Source organism: Engraulis encrasicolus, chromosome 12 (assembly GCF_034702125.1).
Source record: "Engraulis encrasicolus isolate BLACKSEA-1 chromosome 12, IST_EnEncr_1.0, whole genome shotgun sequence".
Taxonomy (NCBI): domain Eukaryota; kingdom Metazoa; phylum Chordata; class Actinopteri; order Clupeiformes; family Engraulidae; genus Engraulis; species Engraulis encrasicolus.
In genome coordinates this window covers 46,806,480-46,819,007 of record NC_085868.1, presented here as the reverse complement: position 1 = coordinate 46,819,007, position 12,528 = coordinate 46,806,480, and the positions used below count along the sequence as shown (strand labels likewise).

General features: G+C 42.4%; 1 protein-coding gene across 1 annotated transcript in view; it reads left to right on the top strand.

The window, feature by feature from the left end:
• Positions 1-12,528, top strand: part of gpc5a (glypican 5a) — a 270,035-nt gene that overhangs the window by 223,045 nt on the left and 34,462 nt on the right. The window lies entirely within an intron of this gene.

The following is a 12,528-nucleotide window of genomic DNA, read 5'->3' as shown; positions in this document are numbered from 1 at the left end:
GCGATGTTTCCACGAGTCACAGACTCCCCATGCGGTCTCCAGGTGGTGGCGTCGACCACTGTGCGGTCCGAGCTGGCCTATGCGGCATGCGGCATCCACTCATCAGTAGCAAATCTAGAAACATCCTAGGAGACAAAAGAACGAACATGGCGAGAGATTAAGGCATTGTTAACCGTGCAGTCTAAGTCATTCTACATGATTGTAAAAGAGCGGAAGGCCTAGTTCAGGCTGATTGTTGTGCAGATTACTATTAAGGCAGTTTTATGATGCGTCCGGAATCTCAACAACAGACGTGCCGCTCAGAGAAACACAAGTTCTTGCTTGGGAAATGATGGCGCATGACTGCATCCCCGACTATGAACATTTAAAAATTAAAAATTATTCTGGAAGCCAGATTACCCGCATTCCTGGGACAACCTGGACAACAAGTGCGCCTGACCAAGGTACTAACGGAAGTACCTAAATGGAGGGATGAGGGACGTGAAACAGACAATATTTAAAGACAGCAGTAAAGCACTAGAGCATGAGCATTATGACACGCTGAGTAGCTACACTAATAAAGTAAAGAGAAGTCAACAGTAATAACAAGACGAAACCTGTTCCTAAACCATCCGTGATACACAATGGATAAGAGCATACTATAAAATAATGCCAGCTGGCGTCAATAGTGTAGTAGTAGGCCAGTGTTTCCCAAACAGGGTTACATATACCACTAGGGGTACGCGAGCACACTGAAGGGGTACTTGGGATAAAGTAATTTAACAAATGCATGGAGCATAGTCACACTAGAATAGAAAGGTGATAAAAAACAAGAGTTAGGGGAACTCATGGCACAATGAAAAGGCTTAGGAGGTGCATGACACAAAAAGGGTTGAGAAACGCTGTAGTAGGCGAATATCACCGGAGCCCATCGCGAATAGAGTAGAACAGGCGGGGTTTAAAAGCCTCGCAAGGACGCGCTTTGCAATGGATTGCATCATCATGAACGCTACTCCACCAGCGCTAGTCCAAATGTCCCGCCGTACCGACAGCGACACCGAAACAATGAAAGCCTGGGCGACATGGTTAGGTAAAACGCACGACTAAAAGGGCTTCAAAACCTCTTGTGATAAAGCGCATGACTGAGGGCGGGAGCGGACACTTTGTCATTAACACCGCAACACTTGCGAAGCACACCAGTCAATCGACAATCACCGTGAGAAGCACATCAGTCAATCAACAACCACAACATAAACCACTAACTTAAGACGTTAGGTCAAGAAAGAGAACATGACTACTGACTCCGATAGGCAGCCAGTGAGAAATGGGCAATACCGCTGCGAGACTAGGCATGAAAGTAAAATGCATGACGATAACTGGGAACTTATTGCAAGTAGCCTAATGCAGTCAATACATTTTAAGGGATTTCCCTGAGGACGCGAGAGGCAAACCTCACGGACTCACGGCACTTATGCAACCAAAGACCACGGGTGATTCCCGGGAGGGGAGTGTCGATTGTCGGCGGCTGCAGGTGGCGCATCAGGTGAGCCTCCTTGGAGTAATTGGCACGCCGACACCGTTCTCGCCTCCGATGTCTCCGCGGGATTCCAGTTGTCGAGAAACTGAAACTATGAAACTAAACTAACGCGCATGAAAGACAGGGGTAGAGGCGAACGCAGCAAGATTCCTAAAAGTAATACGATATAGCGTAACCAAGACGCATCCGAAGTCAGTTTCCCGGATGCAGCAGCAATATCCCTAAAACAGGTTTGTAGTCAAAATAGCCTCGGGGACTGGTGAAAGGGCACGGGACCTTCGGTTGCCGATGTGTATTGCCAAGCATGAGTGGCAGGAGAGGCGACAGCAAAATAATGTTCCTGAAAACAACAATAGAGGCGATATAGGCTGCAATTGTACCGAGAAAGTTTTGGCGCGCACAGATTTTGAACCAGCCATACCTGAGCAAGCGAGAGGGGAGAGTTAGACACGTCACTATAAAGGAAATGGTGACCGCTGATTGGCTCTGCAAAATGCGCACGTGACTTTCGTCTTCCTGGCAGAACTACCGCAAGCTCTCATTTATTAGGCAACTTTGTTGTCTTCTTGGAAAATGGGCCACAAAATAGATCTAACAAACTCTGAAAAGTCGATTAACAATTTTGAAGTCTTCTAGGGGGATGTGGCTGTCGTGAAATTGGCAAGACGTTGGTCACTTTACCACAGAATTATGAAATGCATCATTACAAAGTCATCAGTCTCGTAAGAAATGTCACTGCCAAAAATGGAGAAGAATTTAAGGTGGAGCAACAAAAAAATAAAACCCTGCAGTCCTATAATATTATGGCCATATAATATTACACAACAGTCCTATAATATTACACAACAGAAACCTACACCAAGTGTCCTGAAGAACAGGGCATTGAGCACTCAGAGATATGGCCAAGGTAAGAAGGGATGACACTAGACAAGTTAATTAAGTCAAGACTGGGTCAAAAATACCAGGGGACAGAGTTTTCAAAGTTAGGCCTATATGGACTTGGGAAAGTGACTCTTGACAGACAGGGTGGATGAGCCCATGGCTGGATCATTGAGAGGAAGACATTTGCATCTTTTGAAGACCATGGTATTTATGCTGTACTTTGCTGGCATTTGAGTGGAACTCAGGAACTCATGTAAGTGTGCACATTGCTGATCTAGCCATAGACTCATCTACCTGGTCCATTAACGGTCACCTTCACTAGTTCATAAAACCATTGAAAAAAATTGTCTAAAGACATTTCTTGACCCAGTCTTGACTTAAGTTTCTTGTTGAGTGGTCTTCAGATTTCAGCCTGTTTTACCTTGGCCATGTCTCTGAGTGCTGAATACAATGTTCTTGTGGACACTCAATGTAGGTTTCAGTTCTGGAATATAACAGCACTGCAGGTTATACTTTTGTGGTAGTTTCATCTTCAATTCTTCTAAATCTGGTAGTGACTTTGTGAGCTCATGTCATGTGACACTGATGGCTTTGTAACAGTGCTTTAGATGGATGTGACCAATATTTCAAGACAGCCACACCCCTCTGGAAGACATCAAAATTGTTCATAGTATTTTTGAAGTTTGTTAGATGTCTTTTGTGGCATATTTTCCCATAGGAAAGCAAAGTTGCCTAATAATTATGCACATTAATTATGCCCTGATTTAGGCTATTGGGCTCCTCCGATCACACCGTCTCTTTTTACACAAATATGCATGACTTGGAATGCTTAAATCCAATATGTCAACAGTGGTCAAAAACAGTTTATTTGTTCCTGACTGGAATCCTTTTAAATATATTTTATTTCCTAACGTGAAACACTTCAGACTTAGGCTATGTCTGCAATAATGGGGGAAATTATTTGTGTGTTTATTTATATAAGATACAAAAAATAACACCCATTTTGTGCATTAAAAACAGCCTAAATCACAACTTTTAATCCATTAGCTATTAAAATACATTAATTGTGGAAGTTATTATAGTGAAAGATTTAGACTTCCATTAGGAATGAATGTGGGCAATTTTCGGTCCACGTCTAGAAATTAGTGATTTAATTCCAAATTCATGTTTATTTGTAAAATAAAAATATAAGAACATTTTAAAAAATACTTTTTTGAATTAAGGACCACCTATGTAATTACTTTTAGAAGAATTATGGGATAAAATGTATTGGTTTTAGAAGTTGTGTGAGAGAATACATGATTAATGCTCAGAAATACATTGGAAATGAATGCGGGTCTATTTAGACCCATGTTATGCGTTAGTGTGAGTCCAATGACTTATGCATTAAAGGGTTAAATATCCAAGTGTTTTCCCAGCACTCACAGCAAAATATGGCACTGTTACATTATTCAAAAAGGTTGCTCTTGACGGTGGACACTTGGTATTTTCCAAACATCCCTGCGTTTCCTGAAGATTGCGTGGCTCAAATCACAATGCCCCCCAATTGCAGGCTTTCATGATTGCTGAAAGAAATCAATAATATCAGACTCAACATGCTATGTAATACCAGCGATAATGGGGTTTGTTTTTTTTCTCTCAGCTCTGGTGTTGTAATGGTCTGCAATCTGCTGAACATGGCACTACAAGATATCAATAGTGATCTGGATGATCAGCCATAACCCCCTGAGCTCCTCAGAAAGGTCATCGAGCACGTGGTGCTAACCTTTGGGATGTGCTGTTGCTAGGCCTGTAACGGTACACTGTATGGTATTTGTACCGAACCGAACAGACCTGCACAAAACCGAACAGTATAGTACTGAAAGGTGGAATAGTAGGCTACTCTGTTCATGTTTTTACATTATGCTGCCAGTACGTGCAGTGGCTCATGCAGAAGAGAGAATGCTGAGAGAGAATGCAAGAAAAAAAAAAACGGTGTAGAGGCTTGTTCTTTGTCAGACTTTGAGAAAAGGGCTATTCCTTACACTGATGAAATCTCCGACCCAAAGTAGCAGTTTGAATTATTGTCCTTTTATATATACTGTACGGAAAATGAACCAAACCGTGACCCTAAAAACCGTGGTACGTACTGAACCGTGATTTTTGTATACCGTTACACCCCTAGGTGCTGCCCTTCTGTCTTGCCGGTTTGTGCACACTGTTTTTGGAGGAGGAAGCCAACGCGCACCAGAGGTTTCGAGGGTTGCGGGTACTTGTTCACTTCAGAGGGAAAGATACCACACACTGAATTTATTTAAACCATGTTCAATAATTTAAAAAAGTATTTATTTAAACCAACTGTTTGTTTTACTAAATTCAGCATTGGGCAAGAGTGTACAGTATCTTCCCTCTGTTGTACACACTGGTTGCCAGGTATGGAATATGAGAATGTCGTCAACGGACCTACAGTAGGTTACAAATGAAGAACTCTTTTCCAAAACGCTATATCCACCATTTTTGACTTTTTGCATTTTAATATTGGAATTGACTGTTAAGAAGTCCTATCATCTATGTGTGAATTCTTGCCATTCGAATGTTTTGAGAACATACATTTTTAACCTCTATAAAATGCATTTTGCAATGCAATTCAATGGAATGCCCAATACAAAAAGTCAATTTCCCAACATTCTATAAAATGGATATATCTCATTTTGGAAAAGAGCTCTTCAAATAGCAAATCTGTTTCCGTTTGACCAAGCAACAGCAGCCTATACAGTTGCTACAGTACCTACAATTTAAAATGCAAAATGCAAAAAAAATACATAATACACAGCATTGCAGTTTACCTTCTCCAGAGGTAACATTGTCATTTCTCTCCCAGATGTAAGCAGAATCAAGATTGCGCAGCAGATAAGATTGTTAATGGGCCTCTATTGTTTTATTTTCCTCACGCTAATTTCCACAACACCTCTGTGCTGTTTGGGTGTGTGTGTGTGTGTGTGTGTGTGTGTGTGTGTGTGTGTGTGTGTGTGTGTGTGTGTGTGTGTGTGTGTGTGTGTGTGTGTGTGTGTGTGTGTGTTTGTCGATTTTGGAGCTAGCTTGTCTTCTCGCTCTTACCTCGTCTGGGAAGACGTCCCATGCGATCTTCATCCATCTCGATCTGTCACAAGATCTTAATTGGAGGTGGTAATTATCTGACCGCGCGCTATTAAGTATCCTATTCAAGGAAGTGTGGTAACCGAAAATGAATGCACATCGATTGGCCAGGCTGACATCTGACTACCGTCTTCTCTCAGATTAGTCTTCTATTGATCCCCCGGCCCCCGGCCCCCGGCCCCCGGCCCCCCCTTGCTGTCCTTGCCAGCAGGGCTGGACTGGGGGAGAAATAGGGCCCGGGCACGTTTGGATTAAAGGGGCCCCTCAAAATTAGCGGAGCAGAACTGACTCATCGGTGGGCTCCGCACCCTCGTGGCCCAGCACCCACGTGGGCCCCTATTTTCCGAAATGTTAAAAAAAAATAATAATAATAATAATTTAACATTTCTGAAAATAGGAGCCCACGAGGGTGCAAGGCCCACCGGGAAATGCCCGGTATACCAGATGGCCAGTGCAGCCCTGCCTCTCCTATCGACCTGTCTCTAATGTGTGGCCAGGGCTTGACCATTCATTATTTGTGTTATGACTCACTCATCCATCCAGAGTGCCACTGATGTGCTCGGAGAAAATTGACTTTGGCCTGACACTGGTCATTTGACACCCCCCTATCCACTGCAATGCCAACCCCCCCCACCCCACCCCACAACACCACCCCAACCCACGCCAGCCAGTCTAGCGCATTCCTCCATTTAGGATACTCAATTTCGCCACCCCCCAATGTGGATAATGTACTTTTTTATCCGGAGGAAGAAAAGGGATAATTTGCGACCGAAGGTCAGCCACTAGAACAAATTTGATAAGTGCTCAGCATTTGTTAAGTTGATGAAATGAAGCCATGGCTTGCTGCCTTACAGAGGTAAAGGTACACTGGCTTCTGTTGAATAGTAGAGGATAAGGTCACATAGGGTTCATTTAGCGACCTCATTGTAAGTGATGTAGTGGAAGGGGTTTGAACCTTGCGTGTCCTCGGATTAGACAGCGCTACAGTGATGGAGTGGGAGCTAGTTGATGGTGTAAAAGAGTCAAGACAGCTTTGTTTGTTGCAAATGTGTTTGGCAGTAATTCATCGTGAAAAAGAGATGAATGATGAAGGAAATTTCATATGCAAAATTGTATAAACATCAATTACTTCAATCTACCGTTGATCATTTTATTTAACACTAGAACTACCAGGATTTTTCTGCCTACCTAGAAGTACCAGAGAGGGGTCATTTGACCCTGCGGCTTTTACCTAATACACTAATCACTCATTTTGTTATGGTAATGAGGCTGTTAGGGGCCGTGTGTGGGGTGAGGGGTGAGGGGGTCACACCTTACAGTGCTAACAGCCAAGACAAACAGGGACAGACAGCTTCTTCCCAAGGGCTGTCAGCCTCCAAAATCACCACAGGCAAATAGCAACTTGCATGAAGATATCAGCAGCAAAGACAGATAGCACAGTTTGGCGGACAGTGTGTTACAGTTTTTCTCCATTGGTTTGGCTCATTTCTTGAAACTGAGATGTCATTCTCAAAACATGGACAAATCCCAAAACTATTTTGCAGTTCCTCACAACAGAATGGCATTTATCATTGCTTTCATCAAATTTCAAATGCTTTTGTACATGTCTCAATCATTTAGTACATCCTTGCAAATGGCTATATACAAGTATCCTACAGTTAACACAATCAGCTTACGTTTAGTAGAATTTTCAAATGAATGTACTTTGCTGATCTATCCCAATTGGTTGATTCTCAGGCTGTGTCTCAAATGACGCACTTTTGTCAGTGCACTGACAGTCAGTGCATAGTGCACACAGTGCACTGAGGTCTTTAGTGCATAGTGTCGTGGAAAAAATTGAGCACTATGCACTGTGCCCTCGCTGGAAGTGATGGCTGAGCATGGCATTAGCACACCAAAAGTTGAGTTGGCTACTGTTTACAATGCACAGCTTCTGGTGCTTGTATTTCCATGTCCTTCACCTCAAAGGACAACAATCACTCATACAATACTTTGGATGGCATGAAAAGGTTGGTGTCCCATCAACATTACTTACAGAATTAGGAGACTGTTGACCAAACTCTTCTACTGAACTGAATGCCACATTTCCTCCGTGTCATTGTCAACATGGCCGCCATTTAGTGCGTGCAGTGTCCATCATTCAAGCACTGCATTTTTCCGCCATTGTTAGGGGATCATCCTGGCACTTTCAGTGCACTGGCTCAAGTGAAATTTTCAGCGTGAGCGCCCTAGACACTGAAAAACAGTGCCCGAAGTGCACAAGTGCATCATTTGAGACACAGCCTCAGTGTAATGGTTGTCCTGAAAACATGTCAGCACATTTTCTTCATATAAGTCATCAATGAACTTGTGAATGTCCCATGTGATCATGACGTATCATATGACTGCAACCAGATAATGGTTGAATTACAGTTTTTCTCGATTGGTTTGGCTCATTTCTTGAAACTGAGATGACATTCCTATAACCATTGGGTCATTTGGCCAAACATTCTTACACTTCTGCACAACAGTTCAGATAACTAGCAAAATGTCATATACCTCCCAAAACACCTCATTCTTGCATCAGCACTAAACCGTCTCACATAGTCAGTACCATCAAAATGGCATAGATCCTTCTCAATTGCTTTGGCTCATTTGCATTCATTTAGTCCTTCTGTCAAAATAAACTGGATGGTTCAGCATAACTACATGGATCCTCATCACTCGCTCATATCACCCCAAAAACAGTTTACCCATGTGTCAAAACTAAATTTCTTCCCCACATATATCATCAGTACCCCCAAAATAAATTGTCCCTTGCCATTGTGTAAGCACTGCCAGTCAAAATGGTTAGGTGTTTTATCTACGTTCAGCTAACATATTTCGACTATGTATAAAAATGAAAAAGTGAGTGAAACCATTGAAGTTTGACAACACAGATAATTTACCAAGGACATTTATCAGTAACTTTCTTTACTGTAAATTCATATACAGAAAGTAATGCCCATATATCACAGGTTTCTCATGGGTTTGGCTCATTTCTCAAAACAGAGATAACATTCACAAAATAACACGGACAAATGCCAAAGCAACTAGCAATTGTTCAAAACAGAATGTCGTTTGAAAAAATGTCATGAAATTAGCCAAATAACAGAGGAAACTGCAGTATACACGGTTGTAAAATTATTTTCTACTAACTAGTAAAGTTACAATACCATCTGACCTGTTGAACATTTACTATGTAATGAAATTCTTAAAATATGATGTCCTTGACTGTTTTGGGAATTGCGTAGACTTACACAAGGAAATAATGCTGACGTGTTTTGGAGAGGGCAACCATTAGACTGAGAATTGTCTAATTCGTTTAGATAAGCAAGGTCAATTTATTTGGAAAATGTGCTAAATCTATGCTGAATGTGTCAACTGAAGGGTATTTGTACATATCCATCTGCAGAGATGTACTAAACATTTGAGACATGTACAAAGCATTTGATATCTGATGAAAGCAATGAAAAATGCTTTCTGTTTTGGGAAATTGCAAGTTGGTTTGGGGATTTGTCCGTGTTGTTTTGAGAATGTCATCTCAGTTTCGAGAAATTAGCCAAACCAATCGAGAAAAACTGTAACGTGTGACTCTCCCATGCCATGTGACCGTAACGACTCATGTGAATGCAACCTGGCAATTGTTAGATGGATAAATACCAGTGCATGTGGACTACTGCTTCACTTCCCTCAAGAATTTTGTGGTGAAAGAAGCTCCTCTCCAAGGAACGAAGATGCAGAGATACAGCACTCAACAGGCATTGGAAATGATCCACACACTGACTTGTATAGTATAATAGAAGTCTGTGGATCCACACACACACACACACACACACACACACACACACACACACACACACACACACACACACACACACACACACACACACACACACACACACACACACACACACACTGTGTCTCAAGTGACAGCTGTGAGGTGCTAACAGCCACATTTCCACAACAAAAGGAGTGTCTGCAGGGGGTCCAAAGGGTCAAATGACCCTCTTGTGGGGCTTTTAGGTAAAAAGGTCAATTGACCCCTCCGTGGTAGTTCTAGTGTTAAGCAACGTGTTAAAAAGACGTTACTTGGGTTTCATTTCACACAGAGCTGTCCTGCAGTTAGTTAGTTACCTCTACGTTTTACTTAAAGAACAGGAGACAGACAACACAGAAGACTAAGGCTAAGGTCACACATTTCAACCATGTGATGATCAGCTCAGACATTATTTTGCCCAAGCTACGGTACGGGTAAATCCAGGGGTACAAATTAAAGCACATCCAATTACAGGCTTGAATAGAATGGCATTTAATTGAGGAGCAAGCTAGATTGGTTTTAGCCTGGCGCCCTGGGCACCGGCCTCCCTCTCCAGAGGTTTATGGTGTACCATTGTCTCGGCAGACACATAAATCATTGGACTTGAAAAGGGTTAGAAGGTTGTCTAATTGCTAAGTTAAGCTCAGGCAAATTGATATGTTCCAGTGAGATTGGGCAGAAGTTAATTTCCAACCCCATGAAAACAGTAATTGTGCTGAGGCGGAAATTGGACATCTAACCAGGTATGACCTGTACAAAACAGCGGCTGGAGGTGAGGGAACTCTTTTTTCATTGTTAATGATCTAGAAGGATGAGAGTGTTCCATTGTGTACTGTTTCCCTGTTGTGTACAGTCTACGTTAGACTTTTTATGCTTGACTCCCAATAACTTTATGACTTAGCCTAGTGGTTCCCAAACTTTTCCAGTGTGGACCCCCTATTGGACTTAATAATATGTTGGCAACCCCCGACCCACCATAGTCTTAGCCTAGCAATGGATTTCTTGCATTATTAGCGGACAAACTATCAATGGGAAATCTAGCAATATTAATGGTCAAAAAATTGCCAACCAAGGCATTTTTCTGTCCACTAATATGCTAGATTTTCCATTAATAGTTTGCCTGCTAATATTGCTACAAATCCACAGGACAGCACTAGCCTCGCGACCCATCCTACGTACTTCCGCCAAAGGATTGGCTCCACTACTGTAGTCTGGCCGTGCTTCTCTGTGGAGTGCCTGGAGCAGTAGAATTTTGATCGCAACGCCCACCCCCACCCCCCCCACCCCCAGAAAACAGCCAATAATCGAATACGCCCCCCACGTGGGGGCGAAAGGGGGAGGACACTCGTGACAATGACGTACACATCTGCGCCAGAGCCATTGGTCTGCGCTATGTTGTTGTTGAGTAACTGCCAGCGATTGGGTGAGAGGTGTCCAATAATTTCAAACCATAACGGAGTGCAAACTTCCTGCTTCCTACAATCGCTTCAGAGCAAACAAATGCCAGACCATAAATACGAAATGAAATGGTAGAATTATGGGATGGTCAGGACCAGGCTAGGACAGCACATACATCTATTGAAAACTGTTACTAAGTAAATTAAGACTTTCTGTTAGCTGATGACCTGTGGATTTCCCATTCTTATGCAATGTTCCTTTTGCCCGCGGCCCCCCTTCAGTACCCCGACCCCCAGTTTGGGAACCACTGCCTTAGCCAATTATGCTGCCACGTTGAGAATACACCTGTCAGACTTTCAGTCTCTAATTAACTTTTTCAAGGTTTGTTTACTTAACATTTTCACACTGCTTTGTTTGGTTGTTTTTGACGGCAAACATTTGAATTCAAAGAGTTAGTCATACGTTTTAACAGTCTATCTGTCAATGGACCACAGTGTATAATTGGTGTGGCATATTTTGCATACAGGTAGTTTGCACGTTTTGCATACTTTACACTGACCAGCCTGTACGCAGAGATTGGTTTTGTTTTATGTATCCTTATCTAGTTTCTCCAGACCTCCCTCAGCTGTTGTTAAATATCTGCATCTCCACGGTTGACATTCATAAAAGCAGAGTGATATGGCAGTAAAAATATATATATATTTATTTTGCTGTGAACACATTGAAGTTAACCATACATTTTCCAACATACAGTGAGAGTTTACCTGGTCCGTATGGAGTAAAGATCTTACAAAGTAATTTCCAAATGCAAGTAGGTTAGGTAAGTAAGCAAGTCACATACTTCCCTCACAGTCCACAACTAAAAAAAAAATCTATACAAGCACTGAAGGTAGCCGGCAATAGTTGTATTCAGGGTAGTGGGCGTTTGAAAAAGTAAGGCTGTTTAAAGATGTTTGAAAGTTTTGCTCTGCTCTGCTATTGACTTAGTCACGGTTTGTTGAGTCAAAGAAGCAGCACCTTAATGTATTAGGTCTGCAGCCCATTATGCTAATTCAGTCCAAACTCTTTGAAATTGTCTCTTGTGAATTGTTCTTCCCTTTATGTGTTTCTATATTTTTCTTTCTTTGTGTCTTAGTCTTTGTATTTTCTCCCTCTCCTCCTCCTGATACAATTGTTCTTCTGTGCGTTTGGCCGTTTGCTTCTGACTGAGATGAGAGGAGCATGGAGAGGAGCTGATAAGTAGGGCTGGACTGAGGGAGAAATAGGGCCCGGGCACTTTTGGATTAAAGCCCCACCCAAAATCAGTGCCGCAGAACTGTCTCACCGGTGGACCCTCTACCCTTGTGGGCCCCTATTTTCAGAAATGTCTAAAAAAAATTTTTTTAAAAATTTAATTAACATTTCTGGAAATAGGGGCCTACAAGGGTGCAGGGCCCACCGGAAAATACCTGCTATGCCAGATGGCCAGTCGAGCCTTGCCGATAAGGCTGAGTGCTCTGCTCTGTTGTGCCTCCAGGGCATTCTTGTCTTTCCAGTCACTTTTCCTCTTCAATTATGGATTGGTCGCTCCACAAAAAAAAGACCAAAAATTGGCCAATAACCATTCCTAGGACACTTTTGTTTTATTTTCCTCTCTGACTGCTTGCTTATTTGCGGTAACCTGCTGGTACTCTTCTGCTTAGAGAAATATCAGTGTCACTGGGGTTAGCATTTTAACTGCCAGATGTTAACACAGCTAACTGCTAACATGGTACATAGT